Source organism: Haliotis rubra, unplaced genomic scaffold (assembly GCF_003918875.1).
Source record: "Haliotis rubra isolate DU_JTF1 unplaced genomic scaffold, ASM391887v1 Scf71, whole genome shotgun sequence".
Lineage (NCBI taxonomy): Eukaryota > Metazoa > Mollusca > Gastropoda > Lepetellida > Haliotidae > Haliotis > Haliotis rubra.
This window is the reverse complement of record NW_025767424.1, coordinates 449,593-473,227: the sequence shown is the minus strand read 5'-3', so window position 1 is coordinate 473,227 and position 23,635 is coordinate 449,593. Positions and strand designations below refer to the sequence as shown.

The 23,635-nt window shown below is 39.1% G+C and overlaps 1 protein-coding gene across 3 annotated transcripts in view; it reads right to left on the bottom strand.

The window, feature by feature from the left end:
* LOC124259091 (four-jointed box protein 1-like) overlaps positions 1 to 18,723 on the bottom strand; it is a 53,129-nt gene extending 34,406 nt beyond the window's left edge. Inside the window, exon 1 of one of the 3 annotated variants that reach the window (XM_046693179.1) lies at positions 18,592 to 18,723. The gene's annotated coding sequence lies outside the window, so the exon portion shown is untranslated. Of the gene's footprint in view, positions 1 to 103; positions 397 to 4,726; positions 4,746 to 18,591 lie in introns of those variants that run through there. The other 2 variants (XM_046693181.1, XM_046693180.1) reach the window with 2 other exon arrangements.
* Positions 18,724 to 23,635: the final 4,912 nt, after the last annotated feature.

Sequence of the window (23,635 nt, the reverse complement as noted above, 5' to 3'; positions counted from 1 at the left end):
AAAGATCTGACGCATGAACATGTTGACACGGTTTTTATAAGACGAATCATGAAACATTTCGCTGCTGATCTTGATCAAAACAAACAAGTCAAGTTGTACCTACCGCCACAGTGTTAGCAGAAGTCCTTCAAGAACGAAGACGTCGACCAGAGAAGACAGTCAGGGGAACCACTGAGATGGGTGGCAGTGACCCGACTATGGATCCTAGATATTCCCACACATAAAACCTAAACTATGCGATAAACTGGCCAAATATACCATCGAAGCAGATAATGCGGGTTTGGTGGTCACTTTGTACCGACCAGGCTGGTCAAATGGTCATTTCACCCCAGGGGGCACCCATCACTGTCCAGTACAATATAAGTATATATCTCCTCTCACAGCGGTGCGTGGTTTACTGCCAGTATACGTTCGATATGCGTATTCAACCATACATTCCCAAATACATTCCAGAGAACCTAGGGCAATGAGAACTGCATATAAATCCAAATGTTAAATACACCCCAACGAAATAACCAACATAAAAATCAAACTACGTCAACGCTTGAAGCCGATTACATGATTCATGATGAACACCCACTGATTGTTCCAATTAAAGCATGCAATGCATGTCACACCACTTAAATCTTCAATGGAAATATATGGATGAAATTGTCGATAACCTTTGTTATCTGTCGTGACAGAGCCGTGATTAGAAGGATGACGATTGAAACTCGTGGGAAATACTCTCCACCCTTGCTATTAATGTTGCTTTATGTTCCACACATGAATACCAAGCTATTTTACTTACTATTGAAATAACAATCGGTGTATGTGTTATGTGGAGCGAGCAGGGAAATGAGTCGTGGCGTACACTATTGCGGAGGATTCTCCACCGTAGGTCATGCGTGGGATTTCCGTAAACATTGATGTCATGCTGAACTTTCTGACTGTCATGCTGAACTCTGTGACTGTCATGGGCGTGATTCCATCTGAGTTTGTAGTTCATGATTTAAGGTTATAACAACATAATTTCAATGATTTCAGTGACAATTACCTTTCTAAAATATAGCCCCTTTCAAATATGTTCGTTACACCTGCAACATGTTATATTACTATACTACATTCACGATTCAATAGGGGCGGTGGGGTAGACTAGTGGTTAGAGCGTTCGCTCGTCACGCCGAAGACCCAGGTTCGATTCCCCACATGGGCACAATGTGTGAAGCCCATTTCTGGTGTCTCCCGCCGTGATATTGCTGGAATATTGCTAAAAGCGGCGTAAAACCATGCTCACTCACGATTCAATATAATTACATATAATTTCGATTCATTTTCAGAATTCACATATCTTTAAGGGAACAGAACATGCAGGCTCCGCCGACAGTTCGCCGATGTAATTGGGGATCCTATGACATGCAAGCAGGGTGACAGAAAGTTCCATCTTTAACCATCGTTTTGGGTGACGCGCAAGGGGATCGAACCTCCGAGCTTCTGTTCTCCGGGTAGACGCTTTATCTACAAGACCATTGACCTCACACACAATCATATATCGTATAATGTCCATAGCGTCTTAAACCCCAAAATCACTCACACATCCTGTCAACTTGACGATGTGGGGGACACACTTACGTACATCTGTGTTGACAAAGGGTTTAAGCTGAAGACAGGCTGTCGCAATTGATGCTGAGCTCTGAATTTTCAAAGGAAATTGATACCAAAGTAAGACCTTGAGAATCCAGCTATTGGTTTGAAATTTCTCATTTTATCAGGATAATTTTTAACACTCAATTGTGACATCTCATTGTAAGACAGCAATCTTCTTTGTCATTTTGGAAGTTATTTCACGTGTTCTCTCACATTTCACTTCAAACAGTCTTCCATTCTTACAATACGACTTAATCTCTCTTGTGACAAATGATATTTTAACAACCCCTTAAAACTGACATCGACAAAGACGTTGGTCGTAACAAGATATATGGCCAGGTGAACCTCACCCCTCCCCGTCCCCGTCGTCAGCAGCCCTAATCCCCATCCAGGGGTGACATGATTGTCTGTGGGTGATGCTAGGACACACACCTGAGGTGAGAGGGGTTAGGGTTACGTGTGGGATGGGGTGGGGGTTACGTTTGGGGTCACATAAGCTCATGCATTTGATAGATTTTATCTCATAAATAGCGCACTGTCTCCTGGGGATTTTGTTCATGAATATGTATGAGAGTGGACGCTATAATTAGCTTCGTGACATGTTGTAAAGAAATAGAAAATTTAAGATTTACTTCATACAGTAAAACCTCGTTAATTCGGACAACTGTGATCCCAAAATACCGTCTTGAGGACGCACGTCGTTGATAACAAGACAAAACGCTATTTTTTTCATCGATCTGTACACAAATCATCTGAAACGATGCCGAAACTTCAAGTAAGGAAGGACGGTGCTGTAGCCTAGTGGTCAAAGCGTTCGCCCGTCACGCCGAATACCCCCAGTTTGATTCCACACATGGGTACAATGCCGGTTTCTGTTGTCCCCCGCCGTGATATTGCTGGTATATTGCTAAAGGTGGAGTAAAACCATACTCACTCACTCAGTTAAGGAAAGTTAAAGTTATGAGTGATTTCACCTTTAAAGAACACATCGCTGATAGTGGTCATATGCTATACGGTATAATCGGAATCCCACAATGGATTCCATTTCAGTGGAGGTTTGGTATGATTATTATGATTCATTTATTGTTATTGTTATTATTAAGATAAACACTCCACCAGGAATAGCATTATTAGAAATGATAATCACAACGAACACGTCTCTCCAAGTGCGCCAACTTCAATATCCACAATATACGTGTGTTTGTCTAGTCCCGAGAAGGTGAACTACTATGTTTCGTCAGTTTCTTGTGTCCCGAGTGCCCCCTTTCATCTGCTATATACAAAGATAAGAATGTGAATACACATAATATGTATACAGTTTTTTGTATGTGTTCTCAGAACGTGTTCACGTGCCCTGGCTGTCACTGAAAAACGCAATACCGCCATCCACCGGGAACTGTATAGAGTCCGTACTTTCTGAATAACCCAGGAATCTTGTTTAGGGTTAAGACGTTCTGTTATTGCTTTTTCTCTATTCATTTATCATAAGTATTGGTACCCCTCAGGCAAGCACCCTGTTATTAGAGGCGTCCCACGTTATGCGGGTGGGCTCGTGCTGTGACGGCTGTCTGGTGTAAGGCTATTGGACAATGTAACGTCAAACCACTGGAGGTGAGGTGAAATTGGGTTTTACGTCGTGCTTGAGAATATTTCGCTCATATGACGACGTGCATGCGTGTGTGTGTGTGAGGCTGCTTGTACTAGCCCAGACTTAAGCTGGTTTTATAGTGCTAGCCAACTGACATACAATGCCGCAGTGAAGCATGAATACCCCACTCAGACACATTATACTGACTCCGAGCCGACCAGTCCTTGTTGTACCCATTAATGCCGAGCGCCAGGCAGGGACCAACAAGTACCATATTTAAACGTCTTTTGGTATGACGCGGTCGGGGATCGAACCCGCGACCTTCCGCTCTCCAGGAGGACACTCTAACCACTACACCACGGAGGCGGTTCTCAAACCACTGGAGAGCTTATGGAGACTACTGACCATGCTACTCTGTCCATCAGCCACAGCCTTGTTTCACGAACTGATTGTAGCACAGATACTTTGCGTGCTTACGTATTGGCCTAGGCTAACGCTTAGTCTCTGAATATGCATCATTTTGATAGAAACAAATTTAAATTGAAAAGGAGACCCAGTGATATGGGAGATTCAGAATCTGAGAAAATCTAGATTTGTTTCATTTAGGTAAGAATTAGGATTTGCTTCATTCATTGCAGAAAGGGCTGGGCTGATGGGGAAATCATGCGGTTCAGGGACTGTGAGACATGCTAGTGTTGGCCCTGTGAAGTGGTTAAAGATCGTTTTGTGTTGTGAAACAGAATATAAACACAATACCCTTCATTTCGAGTTGAGTGAGTGCGTGCGTGCGTGCGTGAGTGCGTGCGTGCGTGCGTGCGTGCGTGCGTGAGTGAGTGAGCGAGCGAGTGAGTGAGTGAGTGAGTGAATGAAACTCAACGGCTGATGGGTATCAGAAATGGACCCTGAACACATCTGGGGAATCAAGCCCAGGGCTCAAACATATTTGGTGTACCAATAATAACTTGACAAAAGCAGACAAACAAACACAAAAATCGGTCACAAGCTACATTGTCCAATCTGAACCTTGATCGATGCCTTTTCGATAACAGACGAAAATACCATTCCAGCCAAACGGACACTTAAAACGCTCTGGTCTTATTTGATGGTCACATGGGAGACTGGACATATACACTGCCGCACATCACTCAATCCTCCCCCAGTTATGTCTTTAATCCCGCCACATTAATACATCTCCTTCATAATCCTTAACACCCCCCTCGTCATCCTATATATTTGAGCAGCATTCTATCCCACGCATATTATTACTGTATACGGAACCCTCATCTAATCCCCCTTGAAGGGCCCCCGGGGTGGGAGTAACTCCAAAATTGACCCACCTTCTTTATGGAACATTTAACCCCGCTAAACACATGCCTCTGTATTTGAAAATGTCGCGACTGTTTGAAAAACACCGTAGGTGAGGAGTGATTAGAAAAGTCGGATAATGCCAGGTAACTTTGTTACATGTTAATGTCCCCCTCTACAGCGTTAGAGAACAATGATAATACTTACCTACTTCAAGACCTGGTGAACCAAGAGGCAAATTTAATCCCCTTCTACTCAACCCACTGGACACGTTATTCCGTCACCCCTGATATGTCACGTGTAACGTTTGTCACTGAACCGTAACATACGTCGATACTGCGAACAGAACATTTCAACATTACCATCAGGAACCCGCACCACTGCTTTCAGCAGCAACGCGTGCTTTTATTGGTAATTATTTTCGAACCAGATACGGTTTTTTTCCAATAGGAGTTCATTTTTGATTCAATATCACTTAACGTGTGTTTATTTCTTTGATGCAACCCAGCATCACGCCCAGGGAGATCCGTACTACGCGCTCTGGAGGGACATGTACATCAACAGCGTTCTTTGATCGGCCGGGATGAGATGGAGCGATTTTCTCGTTATGTCAGAAAAGCGGCGTACAAGCTACCATAACTCACGTCAAAATGGCCAGGATGACAATAAATTTGTTACAATATGACAGGAAGGAGACACATTGTCGTTTAATCGACGTTGTCGTAATAGCATATTTCTGAAAATGATTCTAAAACGGTTTTCATCTTATCATGTCCATATTTTTTTGAATAAAAAATGAAATCTGTTACGTTTTTACGGATTAATTGCGTCATGCATTTCGACAAAATTTAATGGGAATGATTGTATTTTCAATATCAACCAGGAAGCACTAGGACGTATTGGGGTAATGTGTTTCATTTATTCGTTACAATTAAGAACACAAAATACAAATTACATTTAAATAGTGTCATAAATAATTTATTGCGTCTCTTACTTTAATTACCGCCTAACGATTCAATTAATATTCAACACGAAACCTCATTTACACAGCAACGATTTAATCAGATAATTGATTACATTATAGAACCCATTTAATTTCAAACAGCTAATTAAAGACATATAAATGAAAATGCCAAATTAAGAATTGCGCAGCGCTCTACTTCATATTCTTCAACTCTGATTCCGGTGACCCGTGTCAAAAGCACAAGAATCCGTCACCAACCTTAATGATTTGTCAATTTCATGTCTGACCTCACGGGGCAGGAGTTTGTTGTTGCTCAATGTTAATTACCGGCGTGGTCTGCTTCGGCTGCGACGGCGTTCACTTTGTGAACGTTGTCGGTCTAAGTCGTCATGTCCCGCCGGGCTATTTTAAGCCGGAGCTGTTGTAAGGTGGGTTCGTTTTAGCTTTGATTCCATCACGAATAAAAGATATTGGTATTAGACGTGACTGCACGCAATGGCGAGTGAGGGATGCAATCGGGCTGATTGCAACATCCTCTGTAGACAGGTATTAACTACAAAGGGGATCTGACGTCTTCAGAGGAGAAAGAACAGAGGTACTCAAATACAATTTTCGGCAATGCAATTCGGATTTTAGCAAAATTGCTGATAAATGCTTATGGATTACAACATATTATTGTGTATGCCAGTTTTGTTGGCAATGACATTGGTCTAACTAGTTTATGTTTTTTAAAATAGGTCAGCGTTAAACAAAGCTCAGCTAAATTACCGAAATGTATATGGCAAATATGTATATTGATATTCATGACACGTGCTATAATAAATAGAAAATTACTTCTGAGGTAGATAGTTATTATTATTATCACCACTTTTACTATTCTAATCGTTATTATTACAAACCTAAAAGTGACGTATTCCACAATGCAGATGCTGTTTCCTAGCCATTATCTTTTACTTTGTTAACATGCTGGAAATAGCACAGAATTGCTTCAAATAAATCTCTGTTGTTATCAACTTTATCCCTTTCACTATCATTGCCATTCATATGTTTAATTATTCCCACAGTTGCATTTGTATTTAAGGTGATTTTAATATTATGATTATTATTAACAGTATGAGATATGTTATTGAATCATTTAAAGACATTACGATAAACTATATTGTCTGTCAAAAGAAAGTGTACTTCAGAAATGTCATATGCACTTACAACCCACTGAGATGTTGCGCGTTTCATTTTGGGAGATACTTAGTCACAATACGCATGTGATCTGATACGATATCCGTAACTAATAAATCCCAGTTGAATAACGTCTTTGTATCCTTTAGCCACTATCAAACATGGCTATATACTTTCTTTAGTCCGGTAGTATATAACGTTTTGTTTTGTTTTTGTTTTTACCCATCCCATCAACAATAACAACTGCAACGATGATAGCTTCTTTGAGAGGCATCACTTGCTTCATAACGGTGTTAACAGCTACACCAAAACGTCGCTCATATGAATAGTTAAGAAAATGTGTATCCATACAACTCTCCTCGTTGTAATGATGATGGTATATTAGCATGGCCCAAAAGCAACTGTATGTTGAAATGTATAGACACATATCACATTAACACTATCATACTAAATGACCTTTGCTAAAACTCGGACAACGTTTCTTCCGACCCTCAATGAAGCGTGGCCAGATGACCATTGCTAAAACTCGGACAACGTTTCTTCTGACCCTCAATGAAGCGTGGCCAGAGCTTCTGTGCAGGTAAATCCCCATAGATAACCAGCAACAAATAGTCTCACGTGGCACAGCGAGCGGTCAAACCAAGAAAGCCACCCTGTAGTCTCTGACTAGCGGTCATTCTTGACCTCTGTCCAGCTGTTACCAAAAGGGTATCATATACCCTACACATACCCTCGGGTGAGTCGGACATGGGTCAAGGGGCCAAAGCAAGCTTTAATTAATTTTCACGGTTGGAATGACATTTGATATTCCATGTAAACATTTGGAATTCATGAATGGCATCTAATGAATTGCGGGTTAAGATTGGATTATTGGGCTGAAAGATGGATGAATGAAATTAGAAGGTTGTTTAGATTTGAAAACAGGAACTTGATTTCACGCCATGTTTGTAGACCTGGGCAGGTGCGATTGAGAATGTGCGCAATACAAAGAACACTGTGAAATATAGAAGCATGTCATTCATCGCAGAGTAACATAAACGGAAAACTGTTTTTAGAAATGATGGTCCCTTGCGCTCATATGAAAATCGGTTTTATAATGGTAATGTCCTTGACACTGTATCATTTTACAAGTACCTTGGAATTATGTTCACTCCTAAATTATCCTGGAGTAAAGCTACATCTTGTCTTGCATCACAAGCTAATGAGGCAATATTCTCTGTTAAAATTTCCAAAGGAAACTTGGCAGCATTAATTGTACAGATTTATTTAAGATTTTTGATTGTATGATATCACCTATCCTATGTTATGGGTCTGAAATCTGGGGCACATCCTACTGTAATACTATTGAATCTGTCCATATTAAATTTTGTAAATATGTTTTGAAACTTGGAAAATCCACCTGTAACAATATGGCCTTGGGTGAATGTGGAAGAGTGACTTTACAGTTTACTTATACAACCAATGCAGTGAAATACTGGTGCAGACTTCTAAACATGCCTGACTATAGATTACCAAAACAATGTTATTGTATGCTATTATCTCTAGACAGGGTAGGACGAAATTCATGGGCAACTAGAATTAAAAATATTCTTTTCAATTTGGTTTTGGATTTGTTTGGATAAGCCAGGAAATTGGTGATCACAAAATATTTATTGAATCATTTAAACAGAGACTACATGATAATTTATCCCAATCTTGGCAGTCATCTTTGGACAGTAGCTGTAAATGTGTTTAAATAAGCAATTCAAATCTTTGTTAAATGTAGAGAGCTACTTGATAAATAATGATATCCCTCAACATTTAAAAATTATATATGCCCGATTTCGGTGTTGTAGGTTTAAACTAGCAGTTGAAACTGGTAGATACATAAATGTTGTACATAATGAAAGGCATTGCCAGTTTTGTAAATTAAATGGTATCTTCGTTGTTGAAGATGAATGGCATGTGTTTTATATCTGTGATGCATATTCTCATATCAGAAATAAGTACATATCAAAATATTTTAGTAAATGTCCATCAATTATTAATTTTATATCTATATTACAGAGTAAAAATGGTAATATCATCAAGGATGTATGTCTATTTTATACTTTGTTGACAAAAAACACAAATCTAAATGAAATACATATGTGCTCTAATTAACCATCAATTTATGTATATGTATTTTGGGCCGGAGGCCTGTTACTGAAATAAAATTCTGTTCTGTTCTGTTCTGAAATCTGTTTCACAAAGTTGGACGTTATTATCTCTATATTGTTTCACCCTCTTACTGAATGAGTGAGTGAGTTGGGTTAAACATCTTTCCAGTTATAGCACGCAGGTCAGCTTGATGTCTGAGGAAAATGCAAACTAATGCAGGGTCCCGATCCACAAAGCGTTCGTAATGTTACGACCTGTCGTAACTCTATAGTTTATCAAAGGGTTACGAACGTAGTATCGCACCGAACATTTGGTGGATCGGAATTCAGGCTAGCTATTCTCGAAACGTTCGTAGCCCTACGACCTTCTTAAGCCCATTCTTAACACATTGGCTACGATCAAAGTTAAGAATTCTTAGGGCTACGAACGTTTCGAGAATAAGGGCCCAGGTCTTTAACCTACGAGCACATTTTTGGTGCTGACAAACCAAGGGCGAACCAGGATTTGAAGCAACGGTCATGGGTTTATGACGTATCTCTGCACAGCTAATTGCGGCGCCTTTAACGACTGGGCTACCCGTGCCTAAATGTCGAATGACCCCGCTGACATATGGGCGTTATTGGTTAAAGGTGTAACCAGTTTATGTCCATGCTGCTGAGTATTCTTTAACCGTTGACGAACCCTTTTCACACAAACCTTTAGGCTAGAGTGTATATTTCCTCAATAATTTAGACACGAGCCAGGACCAATGTCATAAAATTCAAACCGTTTCGTGTTTAGGACAGGTTAATGAAGTCTGTGCCCCTCGGTGTACACCCCGTTACCCTGACCTTCAGCGAGTGCCCCCTGGTCACCTGAATCTACCATCCGTTTACCTGTCAGGTTTATTACGGCTACGACTGAGCAACACCTCACCTGCCGAGACAACGCTTTGATCGTACCGCCTCAGGTAACAGTCCGGGAACCTATGACTTCGCATTAGCTTTAAACAGTGCAATAAACCAGCTCATTGGGTCTGTATAGAAACGAGATTTATTTTATGGAAACGTTATCTCAATAATAAGGTCAGTGGTAGGGAGGATGACCTGTGGTTTTAAATATGGCACAGAATAGAAAATGTCATGGTAATGGTTTTGGATGAGGAATGGCTGTTTGAATATAGCGGTACCTTCATTGTTTATATCTTCCCTTGTCCCATTAATCCAACACACATCTATCTGTCTGCAGCTAAACATTACGGTAAAGTTTCTTGTTATTAGATGGGAGAGGTGGCGGAGCGTAGTGGTTAAAGCGTTCGCTCGTCACACCGAACCGGGGGTTCGATTCCCCACATTGTACAATCTGAAGCCCATTTCTGGTGTCCACCGTTTTGATATTGCTAGAATATTGCTAAATGCGGCGTAAAACTAAACACACTCACTATTATTGGATGCATACATGTCTCCTTGTTGATATTCAAGACACTTGTCTCCATTTAACTCACTCACTCACTCTCACACACCGATCTACTCACTCACTCTCTGACTCACCATGATTTCCCTCAAGCAAACCTAAAATGCATTCCGTCGTCTACACAGTATGCATCACAAACGGCCATTGTTTTTTTTCAGTGTTTTTCTTTCTAAAAACAGTAAACGTTTAATCCTTTTCCGCGTTTTTAACCACTCAAATCTTGCACCGTACAAGAGGGCATTTACCCCCAATTCAAATACACATATACACTTATTCTGTGGAGTATTTGAACAGGAATTTGCATATACACAAGGTTGACATTTACGGAGGGGATGTTATGTAAAGTTTAAGCACTCCCTCACTTCACTCTCCGATACTGACACTGGTAATACTACAGCGTAACAACAGTTTACTACAGGTGTGTAGCACTAGTTAGTGTCACTGTAGTGACAACCGTGTACCTACATCCACTTTGTTTGGGATGTTTATCTTATGACAGGACTTAGAATATGAGAACTATATGAATCATTTAAGTTCCGTAACTCAATCTGACAGAACAATATACTGTTTTCCTTCACTTACATATCAAATTTGAAACGAAATATGTTTAACATTATCGTAGATCTTAAAAAATGTAGAGACGTAAATTCATGTAGATCTTAAAAAAACCATAATCTATCTATTAATATATAAGTCAATCTAACTGAAATGCATAATGCATAAATAAATAAATGCATAAATAAATAATAATAATTTAAGCTTTCTTTAACACCTTTATAAAATATTTCAAATTTTATTTCTGATACTTTTTGATAAACGCTTAAATTTGAGCTAACAGAATCTTGACGAAGGACACATTGCCAATGGGTGATCCATATCAAAGCTACATTAAGGTTAATCTCTTTTCTCAGATCCTAAGGGTGTACATATATAACTTGATTTCCTCCAGGTGACGGTGGATCCCTGCCAGCCAATTAAAGACATTATACCTTTTAATGTGTGCACGATCTGGTCATAATTCGTCCTATTGTCACCCCTTCAAACCTTCAAGTGGTCTCGTGACGAGAACTCGTGTTAGCCGATTTGGTTCATGGACTAAGATTGCGCAGATAAGGCACTCGCCGAGGTATTCAAATCTCCCTCGAGGGCTGCAGATTGTCACATTTGGAGGACACAAATAGTTTTATATACTTAGACTCTTACACTTATATCTTATCTGGCCCATACGTAGGGCTCTTATAATCATGGCACACGACCTCCTTCCGGAAAGTAGCGGACACACCCGAGGGTTCCGAATGAAAGGACTGATACGTGACGTAGACGGTGATGATCGGAATACACCAGGAGGCAATACTAATGTAACATTGACCGATCTGCCCAGTGTATATCACTCGTGCACTGTATATTTAATGAGAGACAAATGTCAGTTATGGCAACGGAATGCACCACGTGGTCAGAATGCCGAGCTGGGATCCTGACTAAATTTGGAATGAAATGATTCAAATACTATGACGCCTGAAAATACGGAAATTATCGGAAATATTCAAGAAATCCCGAATAGGCTACTGCAAGTACAGAATGAAGCTTTACAACGGACGAACACTTTAATCTCTAGGCTAACCAAAGTTTCCAATGCTAAAATAAAAACATGTATTACATGTTATATTTGGTACTTCAGTACTAAAGTACAGTATCTATACTGATGTACAAAAGAAAGTACACACCTGGTGTTTTGAGACTATAAAACAACGTAAATATTTTGCTAGCATTGTTCCAATTGGGTACGATATCTATGGTGTTATTGCAACACGTACACAATGTTTGCGACTTGTGAGTCACAATCAAAACACTTTTCTAAATATTACGCTGTTTTCAGGAAAACATTTTACCAAAGCATCAGGTGTGTACTTTCTTTTGTGCGTCAGTTTTAGTTTTTTGTTGTTGGGTTGAGTCCCATCCAGAATTTGAATCCACCCTCTAAGACTCAGGCACCTAATCGCCAGCACACAAAGTCAGCCATCTTACCCACTCAGCCATTGCGGTTTCCACAACCACTGGCTGACTTTGAGTGCTGGCGGTTAGCTGCCTGACTCTTTGAGTGTGTGTTCGAATCCCGGTTGGGTCTTCACCAAACTAAAGTATCAGAATCTGTACTTTGCTGAGAAAGTGTAATCTCAAATATTACGTGTATTCATAAAAACATCACACGGGGAGCTACTACCAAGACATCAAACAACGACACGTCGCAGATCATGAATGGAAAAGCGTGATGGATGTATTCCTATGGCCACTATGAATGACACAGAACTATTCGTCTGATATGTCATCCGTCACACTAAAAATGCATCAGGACTCTAGGCGAACATAAATATGTTTTTGAACCTTCCCCAGTGACAGTAATTAAACCCGCATTCCACACATCACTGAAGATCAAGCATTAAATGAGTGACGAGGTCGACTCGACAGCTTACAGATACATAACAGTGTCATTCGGATGACACAGAGATATGCAAGCTCGCGTATTGACTTGTGAATGTCGCGGAATACAGCCTCAAGGGAGATGTGAGAAATGTGTAACATTTGACACTGTTATATCTAGATAGCATCGAACACGCATAGATTATCATAACATTGGAATGTATTTATTACGAACAAAACTCCGGATTAGGGAACGATATACATCTTACCCGCGCAGGGAAAATACGTGGCTTTTCTATAATGTAAAAACACTGCTCCAGTCTCCAGGTAGGCTGGGATTTTAAAATACAGGTTCATAAAAATGACTAGATCTATCACGTTGTGTTTTTTCAATTAAAGTAATTAAATATCGTCAATAATATGGACCATTTACTAAGAAGAAGGATAAATTTAGTCCAGTGAGAAGGATGATTGGCAATATGGCCGAAAATCCTTAAATATAATCGTTGATTGATACACGTACCAGCAATATTTTCCTTATTACTTAATTGCTATTTAATATCATATTGTTACAATAAATCAACATACACAGAGATATCTAATAACAACATATGATCGGCGAAACCTTGCTAATCAGGAAGGACCTCTTTAATCAGGATTCTTTTCAGTCTGGACACTCGTACTGTTCACGCCTATGTATGATTTATGCCATTTCCTCTGCATAAATAATGGGTTATCTGGAAAATATTTCACGCGACCGTATGGATTAAAGAGGTTTCACTTCATATATACAGGTGATGTGACGTTAATGTAGTCATAGTGTCTAATCACTCAGCCCTTTCAACTGGGCAATAAAACCGTTATGAAATATGAGGGGAAAAACTATACACAATATGAGCTACGGATAATCCCCAACCGGGGGTTTACACATCTCGGGACATCTCGCGAGATAAGGGTGAGACATAGTAGTTTGAACCATGGGTTCTGGGCAACGCAGCAGGACCTGCCACCCACCTCCCCCTTCCCGCTGTAGGGAGGGGTGGGGTCACTGACAGGGGGACGCGCTTGGAATATCCCCCACAAACGAACACTGACAAAGCTGCCACAAGGTGCGAAAGGTGACAATGCCCCGTGAAATGCTGTCATGGGGATATAATATTCAGTTGCCATCGAACAAAGAAAGGGTACTCGCGAATGACCTGTGAAACTGAATTAGCTTTTCATATTTTTTTTCTGATATTTCGTTTCCTGTGATGATTTATGCTGGACATAGCTTTCTCCGGCTACTTTGTCCCTGGGGTTCTGTGAAAGTGACACTAATGCATTACACTTTTAGTCTCTGATATGCGGCCAACATAATAGGCTATTTGATTTGTGTATGGTACACTGATATTGGGAGAAGCGATCTCATGACGAGTTTATGTACGAAATATACACACACTTGAAAAATATATCAAATATATATTTACTTATGACATTATTACAGTACTCTCTGGTGTGAATCGACAAAAACATAGAGTTATAAAAACATCGAAACATTTAACGATATGTCTCTGATTAGTTATAATCCATGTAGGTATAAAACATATGTCTCATAAACGAATGTTCACAAAGTAGTTTTCCCAAGCGCCATCTAAAGCTTAGTTTTTGATTCACAAGGTCGGTGCTTTAAAGAAAACAAATAACATTTATGGAATAAAACCGTGAAATTCATTCATCTATGCCGAAAATACCAACATCACGTTTTTCCCACCAGCAGACCATCATTCGAAATATTCGGAATGAATGACACAAAACAGGGCGAAGCGTTCCATGTTTCCCCGTTGACAAGTTGCCTCTCTCTACATTCCCCACAGACGATCTACATGTTTCCAACCGCCTCTGTTGGTGCACAGTGATAGCGCAGGGGTGTTAGACAAGGAGGCCTCAACTCCCCCCTCCACTTTGACATTATTCTTAACACTCACATAGGACACGCAGCATTTGGGTGTACAGAGCTATTGATTTGTAAATGAATTTATTGATATGGATAATATATTAAGAAACACTACCTGGGATCTATGAAATGATATGTTCATTCAGCCGATTTCGGTATGAAGTTTGGTGTGAATATTTTTAACTTCTCGCCTTGACGTGACGTTGAGAGGCCAGTTGACCTGTGGTGTGTATCGTGAATTAACTATGCGCAAAACACGTAGTCACACTTCATCATCTTCTTCTGTACGTCAATACGTAGACAGACAGATTCGTCATTGGAAGAAATCGACATGATCAATGCTACGCGTCCTTAACGATTTTAACCAAAACACAAACATTTTCTGCAATGGATTTTAAGTGGTGTATTTGTTCGTTTAGTAGCTCTTACGTTTTGAATAAACGTATTATTAATAAATTAATAATAAATTGAAAATAATTATTTCAGAAGCAGAATACCGAATGTCACTCTTATTTGTGAAAGAGATTGATTCAGTACACAGTATCATCAGTTGAAAATATGGTGACCAGTTAATTACGTGAGAGTTCTTATAGCCATTAGTTGGATAATTATGACAAAAACTATTATGAATAACAGTTTCTGCACTACACAACAGAGAATATATTCATGAGTCTTTAAGGGCATTTAGAGGTGGGATTAATTAGGAGGAGAATTTATGGTTAAAATGTCTGTATGGAATATAAAGTTATTTTTCAAGGCTACTTCTTGCATCGTCATCATGTGAATGAGGAAGGGGCAAGAATGACCATAAAACGGTGTGTGTATGATAAAGAAGTATGATAAAGAAGTATGATAAAGATATTGTCATCCATAATACTCCTTGTTATAATTTGACACGGGTTCTATAGAAGTCAGCTGAATTATCTATATAATTTATATTCATGGTTAAGTATTTCAGTGGCTGGTGGCACATTGTTTTCAAAGAAACATCTGTGCTAATCAAACACACTCGTCAATATGACCCTTACCTGGCCAACGTGCAGGGATTGACCTTGACCATTGCACTATTCACTACCAACTATCCATAGCGTGACTCGACGCCCTTTTGGACATCCATGGCAACAACTTGGTAACCTTAAATAACCTCGTCAAAATGTCACAGTGTATTTTGACACTTGAATGACTCTATTTGTGTGGCTCGTTACCTTAAAAAACCTCCCCAGAGCCATGTCGTGACACAGTTACCGTGATGCCAGTTAAACAAAGCTGTGACACCCCAGTGTAGGTATGAGTATATAAAAAGGCCGAATATGATGTGTGGCTATCACGTTACTGACATCCACGATGCAGGATGATAAACATCAATTGCTCAGTAAGCTTGAGAGTTCATGTCGACATATGGTGGCTGAAAAACTGTAATATAGATCAAATGTATTGAAACGGTGTTTGGTGTTGAGCAGTAGAATGCAGGATAAATACTTACAGTGTGTTGTTACATTATTGTGAGTCTTTGGGTATATACATATACATGTCTCTCTCTCTCTCTTTCTCTCTCTCTCACACCCATTCTCTCTGACTTTCTCTCTTTCTCCCCCCCCCTCTCTCTCCCTTACTACCCTGTCTCTCCTCTCTCTTTAAAAACAGATCACTTCTAATCGTGTTCACTATATAGATCCCCCTATGTCTCTAAACCACTCTCTCTGTATGTTTCCCTATCCCCCCACGTCGCAGAGAATTCCAATCAATTAACCAAATTTCTATTTTCACCGTAATTTGCGGAATGTTTTGTTATCACTGTAATAAAAATAAACGCCATATAAATAAATAAAAACAATCTAATCACCACTCAATTAAAATATAACCAGACAAATCGGATTAACCAGACAGACAATACGTTAATCTTCTCAATAAGAAAGTATCATTTGGTCGACGATGTCGCAAGCCTGCCTCTAGGCCGCTGTTACGCCTTCAAGAATGTTGACAAAGACGTCAATGCAGGGTGATCTAGGGCACCTTGACAAACACACTGATCGTCAACAAGCAGGGGAAGAGACAAGCTGCAGACAAATACCCACTGCCTCAAGTCGATACATTCAGTGTTACAGAACTGCAGCTCTAGGCCATGGCTTCAGACCGAACTCACACCAAAACATTAAGAATTAAGAAGAGTTTCTTCATTGCTCTCTGATGCTGCGTTCTGCTCTCGAGTCCTAACCGTCAAATTATTAAATGATGGAATTGGAAGACAGAAATGATCGAATCTGGTTTAACTCAATTTTTTTTACAATTTTCAATGGAAATTAGTTAGTTGTATTATGTTATTTGAGATTGAAACCCTGAGTAAGATTACTAAAATGGCGGAATGAAATGACATTTTGAAACGGCAGTAAAAAGTTTGATATCATATGACCTAATATTTTGTTAAAACCAGAATTATATTCAGATCCGTGTTTGAAAAGGATTTAACGACATCTTTAAGAATAAAAGTGTTTTGTTGCATGGAAACATGTGCTATTAAGGTAAGAACCTTGCACAAAAACGTAATCATATTTCACAATTTGACAAGGACAAGCCATTTCAATAAAAAAGATTAGAAAACATTAAGTGTCATTTAATACACATTAACATAACCTCGCCCAAGTTATGTCCTTGGCAGGTATCAAATGAGATATTAAAATACGTCACTCGTGATCTACAGTGTCACGACAGTGTGCCAGCCTCTGACTGAAAAATACATCCCCAAGGCGAAAGAACGTATCTACAGTTATAAAACACTCACACAAGAAATATATAAAGACTTTAAAAATAATGGTTTCTATGTTCTGTTGAGGTTTACGTTTTCATCGGTAAGAATTGTGGTTTAATATCATTTTTATGTCCTTATAATGTCAGCTTGATCAAACGTCTTTTCTGCAAAGATCAAAGATTCAAAAAGAGAATTTAGAGTTCAGGTAGGTTGATAACAGATATGTGAATGAATATTGTTTTTAATGATAGCATGAAGTTAGGTTTGACTGACGTACACACATGAGCCGGCTGGAGTGATTGACGTGTTATGTACATGTAGTTAGCTTGCCATAATGTCCTTGCATTGAAATCGACATGGTGAAATATGTATGACGTTAGTGCAGTGTTTCAATCTAAAGTGTACTTAAGCATACGGGATGGCTTTTAGGACTAACCCTAAGTGTCACCTCTCACGCAATGGTCCTACTCGAACACATTAAAATTGCCACTAATATGTATTTTACGGCCTGGAACGATGTTTGAAATGGCTTGCATAGTTTAGGCGTGATTTTATATACAGGAGAGACCAAATTCACAATTTAAACTATTTAAATGCCTTTAAAGGAAAAAAGAGACTGAGAAAGATACGATGCACATGCAGAATTCTTCTAGATTTGATAATGAAGGATTTAAACCGCGAGATACATTATCGAAATGTATTGTGAAATGTTACAATGTTATAGCCGGGTTTGTACGGATGAGTGTAACAGGGTTCGTGGGACTGGGTTTAGTCAAGCTCTGTGACAGACTCTCGGAGATTATGCAGTGAACTGTGTCCAAGGGTACAGTCTCCAGTGGGATGGTGGGTCATCCCGTAATCCTTGCCACAAACATAAAGCCCCATCCCTATTCAATTCCCCTAGAAGATATAGCCCTTAATTAGCGACGAATCTACCTTACCAAACACCAAAGTAGTGATCGCGACCATTGAACTGTTCTGTTATCAACCTTGCGTTTAAGCACGACGCGAGATGAAATATTACTGCAAAGTATGTTTGGATAAGTTATTAAATTAAGATGATATTGCTGTTCCCGTGAAACGCACATCGGATTTGTTTACCTTTCAGGTGAGCGGAGTAAGGGGAGCGTGTTATCATATCTATACGTTTGACAGGTGCTACAGGTGAGAATCTACCTTGACTGACCACTACAACTGAAACGTACAAGAACACTGACAGAGGACAGTTAGAATCAACTTACCTGTCCTTTGTAATACATGTAAACATATATCCTGGAGTCCACGAACATGTGCAGTTGTTAGTCTGTGTCCTCGCGGTGACACACATATACCGCGGAGTATGCTCCGACCGTGTCGCTAGAGGGCGCAGTGTGCGCATGCTCACAAAACCTCCACGGTTGAAGAAAGGTGTTCGGTCTCAAGCTATCGATTCAAACCCAGAGACCCCCGAGTTATATTTTTGCATCAGAATACAATCTGAAACAGGCTGTCAAGCCACTGTTTTGTTCATATCCATGCAAACATCGTGATATGATTTAGCTCTGGGGCATGAAGACGGTTATTGTATGTTTGAGTTGAAGAACTGTTTAGTAGCACGTTGTATCAAAGTCTATTGACACCGTGTACATTGCTGAGAGTGCCTCCGTATGACTTTAAAATAAGACGCTTCTCATGGTATAAGGAGACAGCAATGTCAATTAGTGAAATCGATTAGTAATGATGACATGATTGAAATAGACAAGGGTAATCAATAGCAGTAAATATACGTAAGCGATGGCACCCAGTACGTTGTATATTTCGTTACATATGTGAAATTGATTAATGACAGTGCAATGTATTGCCTGATGCAAGGTCAGTCGAACTTGAAAGGAAACATTAAATTGAATGTACACCTATTAACATCCGATCCAGTATAGTCTATACTAGCATAGCATGTTGACAACTGTGAGGTAATGTGGGTGTTGAGTAAATATGAATTGCCAGCAAATGGAATTTTAAATGATTGATATCCAATTCGCGGGATTATTATCGACAATGACAACAAGGTTTGCATGTTTTTATCGATTTTGAAATGTCAGCAAGTACATCACTATATGCTGACACAGACTAGACAGAAAAAGGAAGGTTATAATTGATAATTATATGATACAGTTCCTTAAATAACGATATTGGCTATTGCAGATCAAAATTTCTGCATACCGTGAAATCTCATTAATTCAGATACCTCGTCTTACGGTGGTAATGGATATACAAGATTACAGAAACATTTTGTCCGTGTCATTGAAAGCAAGGCGGGATAATTTTAGTATAGAGTGAAACCCCTTTAATACAGACACCTCGTCTTACGGACTATTGCTAACAGTAATATCTACATATGATTACAGGAATATTTTGCCTGGGTCATCAAACGAATTATATATGTGGTTCTCTTCGAAAACAAGGAGGGATAATTTCAATATATAGTGAAAACCCACCAATAGAGACACCTCGTCTTACGAACTATATGATATACAGGGACGTATGATATGATATACAGGAACATTTATTCCGGGTCATCAAACGAGTTAGTGAGTGAGTGAGTATGGCTTTACGCCGCTTTTTAGCAATATTCCAGCAATATCACGGCGGAGGACACCAGAAATGGGCTTCACATATTGTACCCATGTGGGGGAATCGAACCCGGGCCTTAGTCTCAAACGAGTTTGGCATGTGGTGTTGTCGAAAATAAGACGAGAGACCCCACGATCCAAAACTGTACTGTACGCTAGTAAAGCCTATACACCTTACTGCATACATCTAATTCAAATCTCGTATTTTTTGCCGGGCACAATCCTTGTCATACAGTTAAATATTACATAATCATATATTCTACAGAATGAGAAGTTGTTAGTTGAATTTGACCTGATGAATATGTGGGTTTGATTTTAATAAAAAAAAAAAATAGATGAAAAATTGAAACACCGTATAATTACAAAGACTCCTTTTATGCGCAGTCATGCATAACATATATGTCGGTGCAATTAATAACATCTGTATTTCCCGAGCCATAATTACATAAAGCATAAATAATCAATACTAATTATGAATGCACTTAATATTACCATTGATACAGGAAGCATTAAAAGGTTTTTGAAAGAAATTTGTTAAAAATAATAATGAATAAATTGCCACTTTTATAAGGTATTTACAATGTGTGAAGTAGGAGTACAAGCCCATCTCCAGGTTGGAGGAACTCCAGGGAACTAGCCTATAACTCATGTCGTTCCCACGGGGTACAAAAAGTCAGTATACATAGAGGTCGTATCTCAAGTTTGAAAACGCGATTATCTAAAGAATTATGAAGAGAGAGGCAATTCAGGCTGCTTTACTTTCCTCCGTCACAAAGGGGACATCGTTGGCGTGTGTTTGTATTCTGGAGCACTTCTCAACGGGTGAAGAAATTTGAACGCATCTATTTAAATACTTACGAAATTGTTTCCCTCAAAGTAAGCTTTCATTTATACTCTTTACGAGCCATCGCGTTTAAATCATCACCTTTCCTTGCGTAATGTTTTTTTTTGAGAGATTGTAGTAGTGAATGAACTATTAGGGAACACAGGTAATGTTTAACGTGTTTAAAAGATATTCGAGATCCCGAATATTGTTAGAGTCAATAAAATGTGATTAATATAAATCTCGAAGGCCATTACATTTTGAGGGTGCCAAATTGCGCGTTCAACCCGTTTGTGCTTCAACGAGGGAATTTTGATTTTAGGAGTGATAGTGGCTTTGATTATGCGCATAAATTAGTTGTTGTGATTGTGCTAAATGAAATTGAATGTTCAGCACGGGTGGCGAAGTTTTGAAATTTAATTTCTTATGTCAGAAGCAATACAAGCGAAATGGTTCTAAGGCAGAAAGCAATTTTCACTGCTGTAGTCGGGGATTGTCGCCATAAAACAGTTAATTTCCTCTTCATCTTCTATAAAGGGATGATTACATCTTAATATAGCAGAAGGTACTTTTGTTAAGAGATTTAAAAGTGTAAGAAGGCTTTGTGGGGAGTTTGAAAGCTAATTCAGTTTGTAGTGGCGCTGACAAACGACCTTGTGTGTTCTTTTGTGCAGAGATGTTTACGTTGATAATTTATGTTCTCGTCTTGATGTAGCTCACTTCCTGCAATGAGGTGTTTCAGTGTTGTTTTGTCCATGTAGATATGCAGAATGTAATGAATTATGGGTGGGTGATAAAATAAGGTATTGTACTGCTGGGGACACGTTTACAAGATGAAATGCATCACATACTGGTCATCGAACTTGAAGGTGTCACAGAGCCCTCACACTAAGCGGCATTTTGAGTGTTATATTAAGTTTTCCAATTGCTCATGTCATCTATTTTCCTGCTTAATAGTGCATTGTAAGAAGAACCCTACGTTTAAGAAATGCAAGGTTGTGGTATAATAGACAAAGCGTATATGTCCGAAATATAGCAAGGACAAAACGAGGACTGGTTGGCTCGGAGTGGGGTATCTTAAATGACTAGTGCACTAAACACTTCCATCGGACTAAAAGACTAAAACAAAATCTAGTACACTATAAACTACCATTGGTCCAGATTAGAATAAACGACTAGTTCACTACATAGATTATAACAACGATTAGTACACTATAAATTGCCATTAGTTCAGACTACAAGACTAGACGAGACGGCTAGTACACTATACTCTACCACTAGTCATGACTAGAACAAACAACTAGTGCACTACAGAAACTACCATTAGTCTGGATTATAATATACGGCTAGTACACTATAAACTACCATTAGTCTGGACTAGAACAAACGGCTAGTGCACTATACATTACCATTGGTCTGTCTGGACTAGAACAAACGGCTAGTACACTATACACTACCATTGGTCTGGACTAGAACACACTTCTAGTACACATATGAGCGAAATATACGACGTTAAACAATTTCAACCATTGGTCTAGAACAAACGGCTAGTACACTATAAACTACCATTAGCCTGGACTAGAACAAACGGCTAGTACACTATAAACTACCATTAGTCTGGACTAGAACAAACGGCTAGTACACTATACACTACCATTGGTCTGGACTAGAACAAACGGCTAGTACACTATACACTACCATTAGTCTGGACTAGAACAAACGACTAGTACACTACATACCACCACAGGCCCGGACTAGAACGAGTACCCACAACATCCAGCACATTCCCCTCCCAGTTGACAGACACTACAGACCACATCAACCGAACCATAATAACAACAACATAATAACAATAACACCTGAATCAAATACTTCCACATAATCTGTCGCATACCATTATGTCTCCGTTTCATTATACCACAATTACAATGAGCTGTCTGTGCTACTGTGTGTTATATCATACAATGTGGACCGACTGCGGAGACGACACAGAACAATGCCTACGTCATTATTGTCGATTAAGCAGCGTCGAAAGTTTCATACATTGAATATCAGTGGCTGGGCTATTCATGGTAACAGTCACATTGTCATCATCATAACTACATTTGTGATTTTATTATCCTATATTCTATTGACAACAGACACACACGGATCTCTAACACTGTGCTACAGTTAAATCTAACTTTATGTTATAATAAAATCTAACTTTATGTTATGATAACATTTTAAATACGTCTACTGCAAATAGAATGCTATCCTATTGTGGTTGCTCTGTATAATGTTTCAATTCAGTTCTTTACAGCATTTATTTATGTTTTATATATACCGTTCACAAAAAGTAGGGGATATTGGATTTACAAGATTGATAAAATGCAAATGATGAAGCCAAGGAGGAAACAGATGATGAAGAGAATTTAAGGGAAAATGTGACAATTTATTCCATTCCTTTGGAAATGTTTCATCTGTATGGATATATATTACTTTTTCTCATACGCATTGGCATTGGCTAGTGGTATGCTCGAAAAATGGAATATCCCCTACTTTTTTTAATGGCATATTTGTTTAAGTGGTTCTATACACACTAATATATTCTTTTGTGTGTCAAATGTCTCACCATAATCAGACACAGTATTGCTCGTGTCAGTTACGTTATACTCAATTAGTATTTCAATACTAAATTTTGTAGTGACAGTGATCATATTTGTCAACAACAGAAATGTCGTCCCTCTTGAAACTGTGTGCAGTGTGTTATCCCACCTACCCTTTAGCAAATCATATCATATTTGTTTCCATTCGTCATCTTGGAGACCATGTCTACCCGTTTCTGGGATCGGTAACAATCGACACCAGCGA